The sequence below is a fragment of the Lissotriton helveticus genome, chromosome 9 (genome assembly GCF_964261635.1).
Source record: "Lissotriton helveticus chromosome 9, aLisHel1.1, whole genome shotgun sequence".
Taxonomy (NCBI): Eukaryota; Metazoa; Chordata; class Amphibia; order Caudata; family Salamandridae; genus Lissotriton; species Lissotriton helveticus.
Genome location: NC_136070.1, coordinates 606444894 through 606463699, shown reverse-complemented (window position 1 = coordinate 606463699; position 18806 = coordinate 606444894). Strand labels below are relative to the sequence as shown.

General features: G+C 47.1%; 1 protein-coding gene across 5 annotated transcripts in view; it reads left to right on the top strand.

Moving 5' to 3' along the window:
* LTBP4 (latent transforming growth factor beta binding protein 4) overlaps positions 1 to 18806 on the top strand; it is a 1311633-nt gene that overhangs the window by 859369 nt on the left and 433458 nt on the right. The gene's annotated exons all lie outside the window — the stretch shown is intronic.

The window sequence follows — 18806 nt, the reverse complement described above, 5'->3', positions numbered from 1 at the left end:
TCTGGAACTGTTTTAAATACTGGTGCTGGTAGTAAATTTTGCCCTGGTGCTTCATTGTTCCTCGTTGTCATGATGGTCCTAATAACCGTATCAGTTTTTATTAGTGTATCTGGGGACCCTCGGTGCCTCTCTCCCAGACTGGGACCTTTGTCAGGAGGAATGGTCAAGTACTGTTGTTTTGCGTTGTTTAATCTGCAATACCCCACTTCCAGATTGATGGCTTCTGTGTTTTTTTTATCAATAGAGACATTTGAGTATAGTCGTATTACATGGTTTGACCAATCACACTCCGCCACCCCATTCTCTTTTGACACTCCTCGATTGCTCAGCTGATTAATGTGCCTCCACAGCCCAGAGTGGTTCTTTTCTTTCAGCAGGGTGAAAACTTTGAGCCATTCCTTTTCCATGTGTTCCTTTTTGTGCTCCCAAACTTTCCTTTTGTAAGCTGACCTCAAAGCTGTGCTGGAAAGGCCCTCGGATGCCCCCTCTTTTCCTGGCTTCCAAGGCCTTTCGTAGGGTACGTTTGCATTTGAGTATGTCCTTCGTGGGGCGTGCAATTCTGGAAGTCAGCGGGGGCTTGATGCTCGAGCACTGTTGTCATACATTTCCCAGATTTAGTTGGAGATCCCCTACGATATTCTCCCAGTACTTTATTGATGGTGCTTGAATTGGTGGGATTGGACCATTTTATCTTTTGGAGCACATTATGCGTTTCTTCTCCTATCATCTCTCCAATTGGATAAAAGATGGTTGCTGTCGGTACTCCAAGTTGAAACGTGACCCTCAGGGGCCTGTGATCACTTTCGGCTCTGTCTTCGAATTCGAAAACTGTCAGTCTGGCTGCGATGGTTTCACTGACTTAAATTTAATCGATTGTCGAGACATTCTGTAAAGTTGCTCATGGGCACCTGGATGTGGAGCATGCTTCTTTTAGTGTATGAGTTGAGCATAACTTGTGGTTGTTGAAAAGATTGAAAAGAGGTTCTGCTGATCCCTGCACATTGGAGTAGTTTTCATTTTATCTAAGTCCCTCAGATTAAAATCCCCTGCTATGATTACCTGATGGGATTTATATTTGGTTAGGAGGTCATCTAGTGAACGTGACAGGGCATCCTTAGAATCTTTAATGATAGTCTGTGCTGGGTTGATATAGCAATTTATTAACAGGAGGCAAAGTGGTTGAGAGTTTAGATTCAGGCCTTTGAGTAATAAGACTTGAGTCTCTGGTGTTTTTGATTGAATTTCTGTAGCCACGAATCTGCAGGCATGCTTTATAAAAACGTAGAGTCCGCCCAATGGCCAACCAAAGATGATCTGCTTGGTAGCTGTTACGTGATGCTCGTAATACCCTGCCAGGGGGGTGCTGGGTAAGGCCCATGTCTCCTGGAAGCATATTATGTCACCCTTGTCTGGAAACACCTGTGTATGTTTCTCCTTAGCGATTTTACTGATCCCTGCGATGTTCCAAGAGATTATGGCGAGTTGTTGCTGAGGCGGGTGTGCACTCCTTTGCTCCATCCATTCGTGCCAGCTGTCATTTTTGTTAGGAACAGAAATGCTGCATTCTTTGCGCTCCTATTTAGTATAGGGCAATGTGACTTGAGTTCTTAGTTGTTTTCTCAGCGTTTTCTTTGCTCTCCTTGATAAGGGAGCGTCTGGCATGGCTGGTGAACTTGGGGCCCCTGAAACTTGGCTGTTCCTTATGGGACAATCTCTTTCACTGTTGTTGGCCCTCAGTTGGACGGGTGTGACATTGGGCCCTCACGCGGGGCTTAAAGGCTATGCGCCAGATTGTTTTCTGGTCCATCATTTGATTTTGAACTTGGTGAGGCTGCTTTCTTCCCACTTGGAGGCAGACAATAGTTACTTGGTGCTGCCAGACTGTCCGTTATACTGGGTGTCAACATATCCCTTCTCCCTCTGGCTATCTCTACCATGTCCCCTAAAACCTTTGGGAGGGAAGCCCACTTGTCAATGATTGTTGCACAAGAGCATGAGCAGGGTTTGTGTCCAAGTTCCTGACAATCTTATTTTCCAGTGCCTCCAACCTGCTATTTAGGTTGACTAGGCGGACTGCTATTGATTGCAGGAGGCCTATTTAGACCTCCATATTTGTCGACTGCTTTGGCTACGGAGTTGTGTAATTCATTTGTGGGCCTAGGTTGTGAGTCTTCTTTGACGTTATTATTCAATATTTGGGCTTCTTGCTGTGTGTCCTGTGCCACCTCTAATAGCCCCAGCAGCTCTGGGGTTAACTCCAAAGTTCTTTCAATCTTCTGCCCTATGTTTTGAAGAAAGGAGGCGGTAAGGTCACCTGCCATTGGAGAGCCTGATGTCAGATCACCTGTGGGTGAAAAGGGGCACAAGACTGGTGGTGGAGTGAATTTGTGCCACTGTCTCTGGGGTTCATTCCGTATTGGGCTGCGCTACCTTATTGTTCCGTTGGTTGGAGAATCAGGCACCTTTCCTTTCGAGATAGGGATAATATCACTGATGTGCCTCCCTGGAATGACGGGGGAGCTGTCGACTTCCAGCTCTCTCCAACTCGCTGGACTTGAAAGCGTTCTCCTTTTGGGGATAAGTGAGCACTGAGAAGCCTCACTGTTCTTGCTTGATTTGCTGGTTGTCTAAGAAAATAAGGTGCCGGAACCGGCGATTGTTCCGTCCTGAGGCAATCTTTTTGGCAGTTCGGAGTCATACTAGGATTTCCTCTTGTTTGGAAAAATTGCATAGTTGATCCCCTTTGGGGGCCATGATGTAGTTTCTTGTTGGAGCTCTGTTGCTGGGTTGAGCTCCTTGTGGCACTTTTTATAGGTGTCTGCAGGTTGACCCTTTCATGAATGCCATAATTGGATGGCCAGTGTCCTTCTTTTTGGGCCCCATATCTCTGGAACCACACAAGTGGTGAGCAAACTGTCTGAGTGGGAAATCTGCAGGGCTTGAATTGTAGAAGTGGTTGGTCCTTCTGGTGGAATAAGGACTCTTGCAACTTCCAGCAGCCTCATGGCATTTGGGAGCTTGTGAAGTCCTTTTTAGAGTTCTGTCATGGCCTGCATGGTAGTTTAGGGTTGCCAGGACCCCTCCTGTCGCTTCCCACACTTTGGTTGGCCCTGCTCCAGCTCAGTGAGCCGTATTGTAGCTCAGTCTCAGCCTAGGGCTCCTTCGACTTGTTCCCCTCTTGCTGGAGGAATGGGGCTCTTGAATATGGTCCCTCCTAAATATGGTCCCTGGTTAGCTATCTTAGGTCTTAGGATAGGGTGCTAAAAGCCAGAACACTGTTTGCTGATTCACTGTATAGCTGCTTAGGTGACCAGAGGTCAACTGAAGATTGGCAGCTATATTACTTGTATTGGCGACTATAATAGCTGTATTGGTGGCGGTATGTGCAGGGCTCGGGGATGTGGGGCTGCAGGCTCAAGGATTCCTGGCTCTTGTGCCTTCCACCTCACTTGGCAGCTGGATTGCGGTCCTTGTACTGGGAGAACTTGCGGCTTGGAGGGGTCCCCTGTGTCGACTGGAGGACAGTTATAACTCAGCAAGGCTCTGAAGGCACTGGAGGGGTAATGCTGTTTTCCGGCTCAGCCAGCAGCCAACAAACTTCGCACCCCTGGTAGGAGTTTAGGGCCTCCCCAACCTCTGGCCTCGGCTCCTCCGACCAGTCGGCCCCTCCCCCTCCTACCTCCAAAATTCAGTGTCCGTGCTGCCCCTTCTTTGTAGATGGTGGTGTGGCAGGTGTGGGGGACCTGGTCTTGTTTTTTGGGGTTATCCAGGTGGCATTGTGGTGGTGTGGCGTCATGCCGCATTGGCAAGCTGTTCTCCCAGCGGCGAGTGGAGCCACCGGGCACTTCTGCAGGCTGCACCCAGCACTAACCTAAACCGGACAGCCTCAGCGGAACGCATGGGAAACACTCTTTGCGGCTGCAGACTGTCGGCAGCCGCACTCGCTTGCTCGCGCTCACTTGCTCGGAGCTGGGCTTTGGCTGCAGCAGATAACAAAGCAGCAAGAGCCGTGGTGCCCCACACAGCAGCCACCAACAGGGAGTCGGACCGGGGGCCAGGAGCCGGGAGATGGAATCATCCTGTGCTTCGCCGTCTGCACGTTCGTTGGGAAGCGTGTGACGTCACTTCCTGGCTTTGAGCCTTTGAGCCTCCTAGAGATCTGATTTGTTGTTCAGTGAGTTGGGTGCAGAGGACGTTGACATGCTTCCATCCTCCTACAGTCTCTTCCCGCTCAATCTTCACAAAATCGTACAGCTTCTCCCTCTGCTGCTCATGGGAGGTCTGGAGCTTTATATCACCATGGAAGTGGCCGGTCAGCTCTCCGTGGTGTGTAAGTGGGGTGGAAAATGCGACAAGTGATTCGGTTGCATGCACCCATTGAGCAATACAGCCTTCCTCTGATAGACAAGTGATAGTCCGTTCAGAAGCAAGAGGAAGTGTGAGGATAACCAACCCGGTAGCACCTTAATCATACACCATAAGATAAATGCATTGTTGGAACACAGCTACAATGACCAAAAACCAATGACCAAAACCAAACACTAACGCACAAACACGCTTACAACATATGTTGAAAAGCATTTTTTTTTCGTTCCACTTCTATGAGACCTTGTTACGATTGGTTGAATCATAATGAAGAAGCGTAGTCAGGTAGGAGAAAACAGTATTTAATCCAAAATGAAGCAGGAGCCGACTGCTGCAGGACCGCTCTCCATGGAATCCCAACCGTATCTGAAGCTACGGTTGTGGATACCATGGAGAAGGAATGCAGCCATGAGCTCAAGTAAAAAACTTAAGAAACAAAGCACATGATCATGTGCTCGTGATCACACGCCACACATCAGAATGTAAAATGAACATTAATATTATACACTACATCATCTTCCCTTTCATAATGAAAAATAACGTAACAATGTAATGTACATAAAAATCTGTAAACCTAGTAGGCATTGAAACATTTTGTGCAGATCTGGATTGAGATTGCACATTAGCATCAGAAGCAAGAGAAGTACACTCATTAGGAACTTTTGTAGAAACACCATCACATGTCACACCTGTCGTAATCTTTTCTGCACCACAATTTGTATTAGATGAATACATTTGTGTTTGCGACATGCCGTGTGGTTGCAACATGTCTGAAGAGGACTCATCACCTTCTATGTTAAACCAAGTTTCACCTACTACTTTTTATGCTTACCAATGTCAAATGCCTGTTCTGCTGTTAATTTGACTAGTGCTCTTTTGCTCCACAACCCTTTGCCTTGCAACCACACAGCACCTTTGGACACTTTTCCAATCTGAATTGGTTCTGAAAATACTGACTCTCCCTTTTTAACCTTGTTGGGCAGTCTCAGAAGCACCCAATCATTTTTCTTGAAATAAAGAGAAGATTTTACAGCATGAGTAGTATCATAATACAATTTGTGCTTGTCCTGTTTTGCTTCCGCCCTTTGTCTAACCATCTTGGCAACAGCAAAATGGCACGCTTTGTCTTTTGACAAAGTGTCTTTTTACCAGTCAGGACATACTTCGGACTTAGGCTTCCTTTCCCTTCTCAGAAGAAAAGGAGAAGCTCCAGTAGTGGAGTATGGGGTAAGATGATACACCCAAACCTTTTGCCTCAAGAAAACATCAACTGGCAAACCACCTCCCAAAGCAGATTTTACCCCCGCTAGCAAAAATATGTTAACTCTATCGACTAAACCATTAGAGGTTGGAGAATACAATGCTACTGTAAGATGTCTGATATTGTGTATTACGTGTAACCCAATGTTTGTATGACAACAAACATGTACTGCAAGATGAAATCCATTTGGTTACCTGGGAATCGAGAGAGGTCTACCAAGAGTATTGTTTCAAATTCTTAGATGTGGCCCTAACACCCAGATGATCAGTATTAGCTGCTTGAAATAACTTGGATCTAACTGCAACAGGTGGAACAATTACATCATTGCGAAAGAGTAAACCAACCACAATGGACAACTTGCTCGCTACTTGTGAGAATGGTCTAAGTGGAGCAGCTAAGCATCTCTCCCTAGGCCACCCTCTAGTAACAAATTCCATAACATGTGACACAATATTTGAATTTCTCAGTTCCCCAAGAACAGTCCAAAGCTTCTCTTTGAATGGTACTAGAACGAGGCTCTGAGATTTTAAGTGTGCGAAAAGCAAAAGCAACTGTGTATTCATTACCACTGCAGCATTGTGAAAGTACAGCACCAATACCAATTTGACTGGCATCAACATTTTGAGCCTGGTTTGAATGCCGATAAAGCAGGTGCATTCGTGATAACATATTTAACGGTTTTAAATGCCTGATCAGCATCCTCAGTCCAAAGAAATTGAGAATTGTTTTTCAAGAAATTCCTAAGTGGCTGTACAATAATGGCATAGACTTGAATGAATTTAGCCTAATATTCACTCATGCCCAGAAAATACTTGAGTGAATCTTTATCTTTATCTCTGGGAGGTGGAATTTCTTGTATAGCTTGTACTAAAGAAAACTTGGGATGTATTCCAATATCAGAAATCAGATGCACGAGATAGTCTAACTCAGTTCTACACAATTTACATTTATCAACTTTAAGTGTGATGCCTACCCTTTTGACCACATTAAGTACTCTTGAAAAAATGTGTTTATTCTCCGATGCTGTGCTAGAAAAAATGAGGAGATCATCCTGATAGGCTTGTGTTCCAGGGATTCCAGCAAACATAGAATCCATGAGTTTTTAAAACACACTCGCTGCAGACACCAGACTGAAAGGAAGCCTTAAAAACGTATACGCCACAAAAAGGGTGATAAAAGTTGTAAGGTCTTGGAATTCTGCAGTGAGAGGAACCTGATGATAGGCCGAGCGAAGATCCAATAAAGAGAAAATTTAGTCCCACTAATATTTGATAACAAATCATTGATTTTAGGCAATGGATGACATCAACAACTTAATTCTTGTTTAAAGTGCGCAAGTCCGCATATCATCTTATATCAACAATTTTTTTGCTAATTAGAATGATAGGACTGACCCATTCAGAAGAGTCAGTCTGAGTAATCACTTTATCTTTTACCAGATTGTCCAGTAACATTTTAAGTTCAGGTCTAACTGATTAAGGAACAGACCTGAGTTTATGTGAATTTGGGATTGCATTTTTCTCAACTTAATTTAGTGTTCAAACTTCTGAATCATACCAATCCTATTGGAAAAACACATCAGGGAATGATTGTAGCACCTCTGTTAAATTATCATCCTCAGAACCTTGCACCAAGGCTATGTTTACATCACATATTCTGACTGGATTAGGAGAACCTGACTGGATTAGGAGAACTAGGCACTAGCATTGCACCTAACATTGCTAAATCTTACCACCCTAAAATCAGCTTACCATTCTTGGCAACATAAACTTTTGTGTAAGTTTCTCTCCCTAAATATTTCACCTTCTCCATAACAATTTCAAGCATATCAATGTTTTGATCACTGTATGCTTTTGGAACACATCTGGTCTTTTTAAAGGTTTAGAAGGGCACCAAATCTGAGCGTGCAAAGTATCTGAAATAATCATGATGGGTGCACCTGAATCTGCCATTATATCTAACTCGGTGACACCGATGTAAACATCACAAATGGGACCCTTGATTGCCTTAGTATCAGTAGCATCTCCCTCAAGTGTAAGGACCACCCTGGTCAAATCCTGCACACAATCCTTTGTGATAGAGGCACTGTCAACAGAAGCTATCCTAGAGGAATCTCCACTCCTGCAGACACCTTGAAAATTACTCATCATATGCCATTTGGTACACTTCTTGCCGATAGCAGGGCACCAAGGGTCATTGCTAAGATGTGTTTTGGAACCACACCTGTAACAAAAATAACTTTTCCTACCCCGGACGCTTAAAAGATAATGCATTAATAGATTCTGAAACTTGAACAGCATTGATGGGTTCTGTCAATTTTTAGACAATATACATCTTTTAGAAACAATTGAACGTTCAATTGCTTTTTCCAATGATTTCCTTTAGTGTTGGATCTCTAAATGACAGAAGGCGTTTTTGGATCTTCTTCGAATTAAAACCAAACACAAATTGATCTCTGATCGAAACATCTACTGTTAAACCAAAATTACATTTAGCAGCTAAAATCCTAAGCGAGAGATATACTACTCCACAGTTTCTTTAAAAAATTGCTTCCTTTTGTTCAATCAATCAATCAATCAATAATAATGATAATAATCCACATTTGTAAAGCGCACAATCACCCTTAAGGGTCGCTGGGGGCTGCCGGGAAGATTAAGCAAGCTATTGCCCAGAGTCACATGGTGCTGGGCTAATCTGCCGCCGGTGCCGGGGATCAAACCGTGATCCCCAAATTCCGGAGTCAGTCGCCCTAGCCGCGGCGCCACACCTCTCCCCATCAATTATTTGTAAAGTGCACTACATACCTGCAAGGGTCTCAAGGTGCTGGGGAGGGGGGGCCGCTACTGATAGAACAGCCAGGTCTTTAGTATCCTCTTGAAGGTCAGCAGGTCTTGGGTCTGTTGTAGGCTCAGTGGGAGGGTGTTCCATGTCTTGGCACGAGGGGATCTCCCACCGATGGTTGTTCTGCGGGGGACGGTGGCGAGTGAGAGGTCGGCGGAGTGTAGCTGGAGGTTGGGGATGTAGAAGGAGAGTCGTCTTTTGAGGTAGGCTGGGCCGGTCTTGTGGAGTGCTTTGTGTGCCTGGATGAGGAGCTTGAAGAATATCCTCTTGTTGACGGGGAGCCAGTGCAGGTTTCTCAAGATGGGGGTGATGTGGCCGTATCGTGGTACGTCAAGGATCAGTCGTGCTGAGGCGTTTTGGATGCGTTGTAGTCATTTGATGAGCTTGGTCGGGGCCCCCGCGTAGAGGGCGTTTCCGTAGTCGAGTCTGCTGCTAATGAGGGCCTGGGTGACTGTCTTTCTTGTATCTGTTGCGATCCATCTGTAGATCTTGCGGAGCATGCGGAGGGTGTTGAATCAGGAGGAGGAGACGGCGTTGACTTGCTTGGCCATTGAGAGCGTTGAGTCGAGGATGATTTCCAGGTTGTGTGCCTGGTCGGTGGGTGTCGGGGCTGCCCCCAGTGCCGTTGGCCACCAGGAGTCAACCCAGGCTGAAGGGTTTGAGCCAAGGATGAGGACCTCTGTCTTGTCCGAGTTCAGCTTAAGATGGCTGATCTTCATCCAGGCGGCAACGACCTTCATTCCTTTGTGGCGATTGGCTTTGGCGGTGATGGGGTCCTTGGTGAGGGAGAGGATCAGTTGAGTGTCGTCGGCATAGGAGAATATGTTGATGTCGTGTTGTCGGGCAACGTGTGCGAGCGGGGCCATGTAAATGTTGAACAGTGTCGGGCTCGGGGAGGATCCCTGGGGTACACCGCAGATGATCTCGGAGGCTTTGGAACAGAATGGGGGAGGCGGACACTCTGGGTTCTGCCAGAGAGGAAGGAGGTGGTCCATTCCAGAACCTTGTCTCGGATCCCTGCGGTGTGGAGGCGTGCATTTAGAGTGCGGTGGCAGACGGTTTAGAAGGTGGCGGAGAGGTCTAGGAGGATGAGTGCTGCGATCTCACCGTTGTCCAGCAGAGTCCTGATGTCGTCGGTGGCGGCGATGAGGGCAGTCTCAGTGCTGTGGTTGCTGCTGAACCTTGACTGGGAAGGGTCCAGGATTCTGTTTTCTTCGAGGTATCAGGTTAGCTGTCTGTTGACGATTTTCTCGATGACCTTGGCCGGGAAGGGGAGAAGAGAGATGGGCCGGAAGTTCTCGAGGTCTTGTGGGTCTGCCTTAGGTGTTTTGAGTTGGGCGTTGATCTCGGCATGTTTCCAGCTCTCTGAGAAGGTCGTGGTCTCGAGGGAGAGATTGATAATGTTTAGCAGGTGGGGTGCGATGGAGCTGCTTGTTTTGTTGAAGACGTGGTGCGGGAATGGGTCTGACGGAGAGCCGGAGTGGAATGTGCTCATGGACTTGATGGCTCACGCTGGCCCAGGCTAGCAGGGGGTCATGGTCGATGGTGTGCGGAGGGTCTGTTGTGTACTTGTCTGTTGGGGCTGTCTGGGTGTTGAAGCTGTTGTGGATGTTTGCTATCTTACGGTGGAAGACGGTGGCGAGGGAGTCGCACAGGGCTTCCGACGGTGGAATGTCGTTGGTGTTGAAGCTGGGGTTTGAGTGTTCCTTCACGATGTTGAAGAGCTCCTTGCTATTGTGTGCGTTGTTGAGGCGGTCTTTGAAGGAGGTCCTCTTGGCCACCCTGATGAGGTGGTGGTGGTTGCGGATGGCGTCCTTGTGTGCTGCGTGACTGTCCGGAGTTTGTTCACTGTGCCATTCCTTCTCTAGTTTCCGGCAGGCTTGCTTGGAGGCAAGGAGTTCTGGGGTAAACCAGCTGACCCTCTTGCTGGAGTCTCTGTGGGGGGGTTTCTTCAGCAGGGCGAGGGTGTTGGCACAGTCCTCAGTCCAGCGTCTGAGGCTGTGGGCAGCGTTGTTGGTATTGGAGGGTTCGGTGGGTGGGCTGAGAGCGAGGTTTGCATGTAGTTGGTCTTCGGTGATTTTGCTGCGGCAAGAGATCTGTTGGGTGCGGTGGTGTGTGGTGGGTTTCTGGAAGGCGAAGTGGATGCAGTGGTGGTCGGTCCAGAGGGGTTTGGTGGTGTGGCTGACGGAGACGTGCGGGCTTGAGGAGAAGACGGGGTCGAGCGTGTGGCCGGCGGAGTGGGTGGGCATTGTGACGAGTTGCTTCAGTCCGAGGTAGGTGAGGTTATCGATCAGGGTTGTGGAGTTGTTGTCGTTGTTGTTCTCAAGGTGAAAGTTCAGGTCTCCGGGGAGGATGTAGTCGGTGGAGGTCAGGGCGTGCGTGCTGATGAAGTCGGCGTTGAAGTTGATTCTTTCCAATAAAACATTTGGTTGTTCTGTAAACTCTGTAAAATAGAATAGGTTTGCAGCACACACAGGGCGATCCACTCCCCTCTTCTATGCAGCTGGGCTGTTGGCGCACGCAACGCCCAGCTGTGCTTGATACCTGTACCTCTGCAGCTGACCTTCAAAGCCCAAACCACCCCGGAGGGACTTTTCCCAAATTTCTGGTCAGAGGAGCAGCATTTTATTGCTCAGACATAACCTTGCGAATTATCAGGGATGTAACAGACAGATCCTGAGCCCTTGAAGTCAGGGTCCAACTGGTTTTAAAGAGGAACATTTGTACTTCCAAAAGTGACTGGTGTCAAGTTTGAAGATTGGATACAGGTGTTCGGAAATGTTCTCAATTTCTCTTGTGTTAATCTTGGTTGCCGCAGAAAGAGTTAACTTCAGGGACTGACACTTGAAGATAAAATGTACGTATGTATTGTCATGTATATTGCATGAATTGAGCGCTAAATATCGTGACACCATGCCTTTGCCAAAATATTGACTACCAAAATATCCACGAGGTAAGTATATATTGGCAAGTATAGGTTCACTATTCTTAACACACATCTATATACATTAACAATATGTGTTGGAACTGGCCCTTCTTGCAAGGTCATCCCCAAACTTTTTGCTTCTCCCTCCCCTATTTTTCCTGACCCGTGGCTGTTGGCAATAGGACTCTGCGCACTTTACCACTGCTGATCAGTGCTAAAGTGCATATGCTCTCTGTGTAAATTGTTATTGTGATTGGATATACATGATTGGCATATTTGTATCACCATGAAGTCCCTAGTAAAGTGCACTGGGTGTGCCAGGGCTGGTGTTGACAAATGTTACTAGTGGGTCTGCAGCACTGATTGTGCCACCCACATGAGTAGCCCTAAAATGGTGTCTCAGACCTGCCACCGCAGTGCCTGTGTGCAGTCTGTGAACTACCATGTCCTCCTGGTCAGTATCCCCACTGACCAGGCCTAACCCTTCCCTTTCTGTGCACATTGGTCACCCCTATGGAAGGCCCAAGGTACCCCCTTGGGCAGGGTGCAGTGTATGTGAAAGGTAGAGCATGTACTTGTGCAGGTGACATGCTCTGGCAGTGAATTACAGCCATTTTCGTTTTTCACTGCTGCAAGGCTATCTTGCTCCATAGGCTATCATGGGGGATGCTGGCTACAGTGGCTACCAGCATATCTTCCCATAGGAACAAGATAGGACATAAAAGTCTAGTATCCCTGAACTCAGAATTTAATAACACACCTTTTAGGAAAGGTTGTTTTTAAATCCTGTGTTTGAGAACAGCACTTTTAGAAAGTTGCTGTTCTCTTGTCTGCCCTTTCTGTGTGCCTTGGCTTGTTTGTGTATTGACTGTCTGGTTTGAGACTGACAGGGGCTGGGGATTCCCCAGGAGGCTGGCTGAGTCAGCCCTAGGTTGAATGACTGCATTTGCAACTTGAGCGGTGGGAGGAGATAGCACCTGGACCTGAATAGGGCTGTGCCTGCCTTCCACAATGCTGAATCCACCGTCTGCTGGGCGGCTGACGACCCTTCCCCTCACTCTGAAAGGAAAGGAGAAGCCAGGAAAACAAAGTGCTCAAGGAACACCCAGAACTGGTTCAGACAGGGCTCAGGGCCCACTTGTGCAAAGAGAACAAAGACTTTTAGGGGTATAAGTACAGGACCCCTGACAGCAGAAAATTAGATCATCCTGGAATCAAGAAGGAACCTCTGCCAAGGTGAAAGCTGAAACTGAAGAAGGAAGATTGTCCAGCTGTTGCTCTGCTGGATTGCCCTGCTGTTGCTTTGCTGCCAAGGAGAGGGGAAGGACTTTGCTGTGTGCTGTGTCCCCTTGCTTGAAGGAATCTCCAAGGACCTGAGAAGAGCTGGCTCCCTGTTTTGAAGCCCCAGGCACAAAAGGACTTCACCCCCAGCTTCCCCTGAGCACTTCTGAGAGAGTTCTGTCCTTCCTGAAGTGCGTGGCCCATGTGTGGTGCATCTGGAAGTTGTACCTCTGCTGGGAAGCTGGAAACTAAGCTTTAAAGACTTTGCTACAGAAAATCTATCGCAAACCTGGCCGAGCGTGAAAATTCCCGCCGCTACGAAGATCGAGATCGTCGCAGCGCCTGCCGCGCTGCCCAAAGACGCCACATCTTTCATTAACGGGAAGATTTCCGCCGCTGCGAACATCGTCGCAGAGCCTGCTGCTGCTGGGTGAAATCATCGCATCACGTCGCTGTGAGAATCATCGTAGAGCCACCACAACGAGGAGCTGCGAGAGAAAGATCGCCGCTGGACCGCGCATAGTCGCCCCGGAGATCGTCGCAACACCCGAGAATCGTCGCATCGTGCCTTTACGGGAGAAAACTTCCTACAGAACCTACACACCGGAATCCATACAAGTGGCCTTCCTCCCCATACAGACCGGATTCGTCGCAACACGCCCGCTGCTGCACCGGGGCTGTCGCTAACGCCTCCCCAGGGTCTCAGGAGCAACGCATCGCTTGTTTTTCACCGCTACAGCTTCTGTGCTTGGAACTTTTTATCGCTAACAAAGGTACTGTGGCTAAAACGTGATGCAACTGTGGATAAAGTTATTGCTAACATTAAGAACTCTTTTGCAACCATATTCTTGAACTGTGTATGTTGGATTTTTGTCGTTTTGGTCTTGTGTAGTTTAGATTAAATACCTTTATTTTTCTAAACTGTTGTGGAGTCAGTTTGTGGTGTTTTCACTGTGTGACTGTGAGTGTTGGTACAAATACTTTACACATTGCTTCTGATTAGCCTTGACTGCTCGTGCCAAGCTACCTAGAGGGTGAGCAGGGGTTATCTCAGAGGGTTTCCTCCTTACCCTGAGTAGAAGCAAGGGTCCCTGTTTGGACAGTGGTACCTACCTCTGCCAACTAGAGACCCCCAGTTTTAAAAATATATATATTGTCAATATACGTAGATGTGAAGTTAATAATAGTAAGTCTATAATTATGTATAAATATAAAGAGAGAGAGTAGAAATGTGCCATATCTACTAAGATATGGCACACTTTTGCTCTCTCCTAGCACTGACACACTGTGTGCTGCCTAGCGCCTATGCAGGCACCCTTATGTCATGCTGCAAGGGTGCCTGCATTACAGGCAGGATTGTTTTTGTGCAGGAAGGGACACCTTCCTGCACAAAAGCAATCGTAAGAGGCTATTTCCTCCTTCTATGTATGATCCAGAATGTATCACGCATAGAAAGAGGAAGTAATGAGGAGAAATAAATATATTTCTCCTGTTTACACCTCTGTCAGGTAGGCACACCATTTTGGTACAAACCCAGGTTTACAGTCTCTGTAAATCTGGGCTTGCGCCAAAATACAAGGGTGAATAGGCTCCACCCATGTAACCGTTACCTGATGCAAAATAACGCAAATTACAAAAAACACAGTTGATGGACAGAATGTAGAACAATGTCATACATTCACCCCAGTACAAGGATATGGGCCTAAATCCATCGTTTTTTTGCACTCCACACCACCCTGGGTTAGACACTGGCTATATGCAAATCAGCTCTGACCCTGTGCCTCATGGGAACAGTCCAGTCCGAACTACCAAGCCATGTCTTTCCCAGACCGGAATCAAGCATCCAAGGACCGATTTCTGGCTATCAGCCTTCATCGGCCTGGATAGCTTGACTCCAGTGGTGTGGAGAGCCTGGGATAGGGTGACCAGAATTTTAAAGCCAAAAACCGGGACATTTCACCAAAATAGAAGAAGGACTACAATTTTACTTCAAGCGATGAAAGCGCTCCTCAGCAGAGTATTACAGAACAGGCAGTAAGAACATACATAAAATGCTAATTTTAATCCCAGTAGCTTGGCTGTTAATTAAATTGCTTTCATGAAACAACTGCTAACTTTCCCTGCTTTGTAAAACATAAAAACCACCTCCCACCGTTTTCAGTCGACCCTCTCTAAAAACCGGGACATGAGCTACATTTCTTGAAATTTGCTGGGACAGCTTGATAAAAACGGGGACCGTCCTGGCAAAACGGGGACGCCTGGTCACCCTAGCCTGGGACTCACATCTGAGCATACCCAGCCCACTTGGGGTGAAAATTGCAAAAAACACAGTTGATGGACAGAATGTAGAACAATGTCCTACATTCACCCCAGTACAAGGATCTGGGCCTAAATCCATCGTTTTTTGCACTCCACACCACCCTGGGTTAGACACTGGCTATATGCAAATCAGCTCTGACCCTGTGCCTCATGGGAACAGTCCAGTCCGAACTACCAAGCCATGTCTTTCCCAGACCGGAATCAAGCATCCAAGGACCGGTTTCTGGCTATCAGCCTTCATCAGCCTGGATAGCTTGACTCCAGTGGTGTGGAGAGCCTGGGACTCACGTCTGAGCATACCCAGCCCACTCGAGGTGAAAATTGCATAAAACACAGTTGATGGACAGAATGTAGAACAATGTCATACATTCACCCCAGTACAAGGATCTGGGCCTAAATCCATCGTTTTTTTGCACTCCACACCACCCTGGGTTAGACACTGGCTATATGTAAATCAGCTCTGACCCTGTGCCTCATGGGAACAGTCCAGTCCGAACTACGAAGCCATGTCTTTCCCAGACAGGAATCAAGCATCCAAGGACCGGTTTCTGGCTATCAGCCTTCATCAGCCTGGATAGCTTGACTCCAGTGGTGTGGAGAGCCTGGGACTCACGTCTGAGCATACCCAGCCCACTCGGGGTGAAAATTGCAAAATACACAGTTGATGGACAGAATGTAGAACAATGTCATACATTCACCCCAGTACCAGGATCTGGGCCTAACTCCATCGTTTTTTTGCTCTCCACACCACCCTGGGTTAGACACTGGCTATATGCAAATCAGCTCTGACCCTGTGCCTCATGGGAACAGTCCAGTCCGAACTACCAAGCCATGTCTTTCCCAGACCGGAATCAAGCATCCAAGGACCGGTTTCTGGCTATCAGCCTTCATCAGCCTGGATAGCTTGACTCCAGTGGTGTGGAGAGCCTGGGACTCACGTCTGAGCATACCCATCCCACTCGGGGTGAAAATTGCAAAAAACACAGTTGATGGACAGAATGTAGAACAATGTCATACATTCACCCCAGTACAAGGATCTGGGCCTAAATCCATTTTTTTTTTGCACTCCACACCACCCTGGGTTAGACACTGGCTATATGCAAATCAGCTCTGACCCTGTGCCTCATGGGAACAGTCCAGTCCGAACTACCAAGCCATGTCTTTCCCAGACCGGAATCAAGCATCCAAGGACCGGTTTCTGGCTATCAGCCTTCATCAGCCTGGATAGCTTGACTCCAGTGGTGTGGAGAGCCTGGGACTCACGTCTGAGCATACCCAGCCCACTCGGGGTGAAAATTGCAAAAAACACAGTTGATGGACAGAATGTAGAACAATGTCATACATTCACCCCAGTATAAGGATCTGGGCCTAAATCCATCGGTTTTTTTGCACTCCACACCACCCTGGGTTAGACACTGGCTATATGCAAATCAGCTCTGACCCTGTGCCACATGGGAACAGTCCAGTCCGAACTACCAAGCCATGTCTTTCCCAGACCGGAATCAAGCATCCAAGGACCGGTTTCTGGCTATCAGCCTTCATCAGCCTGGATAGCTTGGATTTAGGCCCAGATCCTTGTACTGGGATGAATGTATGACATTGTTCTACATTCTGTCCATCAACTGTGTTTTTTGCAATTTTCACCCCGAGTGGGCTGGGTATGCTCAGACGTGAGTCCCATGCTCTCCACACCACTGGAGTCAAACTATCCAGGCTGATGAAGGCTGATAGCCAGAAACCGGTCCTTGGATGCTTGATTCCGGTCTGGGAAAGACATGGCTTGGTAGGAAAATTTTACTAAACCCGTAAGCATCTCGTTGTGGCATGCAGTGCTGTAGATTCACATGCTCCTGGCACCTAGTGTTGGGCTCAGTAGTGTGCAAGTTATTTCTCTTCAAAGAAGTATTTTTGAGTATCAAGGTTTTTCGCATGAAGGGTGAGGACTAGTTGGAGCATAGAGATACAGAAAAGATGACCATGCGTAAGCAAGATTAAGGATGAAATTGAAGAATGTCTGCAACATCTAAAGACATCCAGGAAGATGGGTGGGTGAGTGTGAATCTACAGCACTACATGCCATGAACAGATGTTTACACGATAAGTAACATTTTCTGTTCATGGCATGTGTAGCTGTATATACGCATGTTGTGCATAGACTGTGAAGAGGTCCTCCCAGAAGTGGTGGCTAGCATCTGAATGTTACAGATGCTTGGAAAAGTTTGCCAAGGACAGCCTTACCAATATTGGCTCGTTGGCGTGGTGACATTTTCACACAGTAATGTTTCGGGGGTGGGCCAGGTAGCCGCTTTACAAATGTGGAGTAGAGAATTATTACCCAAGAAAGCCATAGAAGCTCCATTTTTGCAGGTTGTGTGGGGTTTGAGAGGGATAGGCAAAGGGCGTTTGGCTTCATCATAATACGTCTGTAGGCATTTCATAAACCAGAGTGAAATTCCTGATTCAGACACTGCATGCCCCTTGTGCGGCCTCAAGAAGGAGACACATTTTGCTGTGTCTTACTAAAGGGCTTCATTCTATCAGTGTAGTACATGTGCGCTCTCTTGAAATCTAATGTGTGAAGAGCTCGTTCTGATACTGATTCTGGATGTGGGAAGAATACTGGGTACTTAAATTGTTTGATTGAGGTAGAAACTAGAGACCATCTTATGTAGGAATTTATGGTTTGTCCTGAGGAGCACCCTATGCACTTGAAGGAAAGATTCTTCCAGGGTAAGTGCTTGTATCTCACTAACACGCCAAAGGAAAGTGATCGCTACCAGAAAAGCCACTTTCCAGGAAAGGAACTGCAAAGACAAGAGTGAAGTTGTTCAAAAGGAGGGCCTGTTAATCTAGTCAAAGCAATGTTCAGGTTCCACACAGGAGTGGTTGGCATGCGTGGTGGGATAATCTTTTTGTACCCTTCTATGAAGGCTTTGATAAAAGGCACCTTAAAAAACAAAGTGTGCTCTGTAAGGCTTTGATAACAGGCCCCCTGAAAAGCGAAGTGTGCTCTATTCAGGAGATATGCAGTGGCAGCAGCCAAATGAAGTCTTGTAAAAGCATAAGCGAGGTGTAACTTTTGCAAATGCATCAGGCAACAATGTCTTGGATGGTTGATTTCGAATCAATGCTTTTAGGGAGACAGTAGTGTACAAACAATTTCCACATGGCTGCATAGCATGCTCTGGTAGTAGACCTGCAGGCCTCTTGAAGAATGGTCATGCATTCGGCGGCAGATTAAGTTACTCAGATTCCAGGATTTCAGGAGCCAAAACACAAGATTGAGCGGTTTGGGGTTGGGATATCTGTGAGTCCCTTGATTTAGGGAGAGAAGATCCGGATTGTTGGGCATCTTCTCATGAGGCACTAGAGAGAGTTCGATAAGTGCGGTGAACCAGGACTGGCTGGCACACATTGGGTCTACTAGAATGAGGATGCAGGATTTTTGCCCGAACCTCCAAACCACAAATGGAAGGAGTGGCGGAGGCAAAAATGCATAAGGAAATATCCTATAAAAGTTCATTCATAGTGCATTGCACATGGCCTATGGGTGTGGAAACCTGGAGGCGAAGTTTAGGTATTTTGCATTTTCGGTAGTGGCAAACAGGGCTATGTTGGGAAACCCCCAGTGATGGAAGTACAGGAGTAGAACTTCGAGGTTTAGTTCCCACCCGTGGACTTGTTGATGCATTCTGCTGAGCAGGTCTGCAAAGTCATTGTCCACCCTGGGATGTATTGCATGAGGAGATGGACTGTGCGATGAATCTCTCATCACCAAATACCCTGGGCTAGGGCCGAAAATTGAAGGGAGTG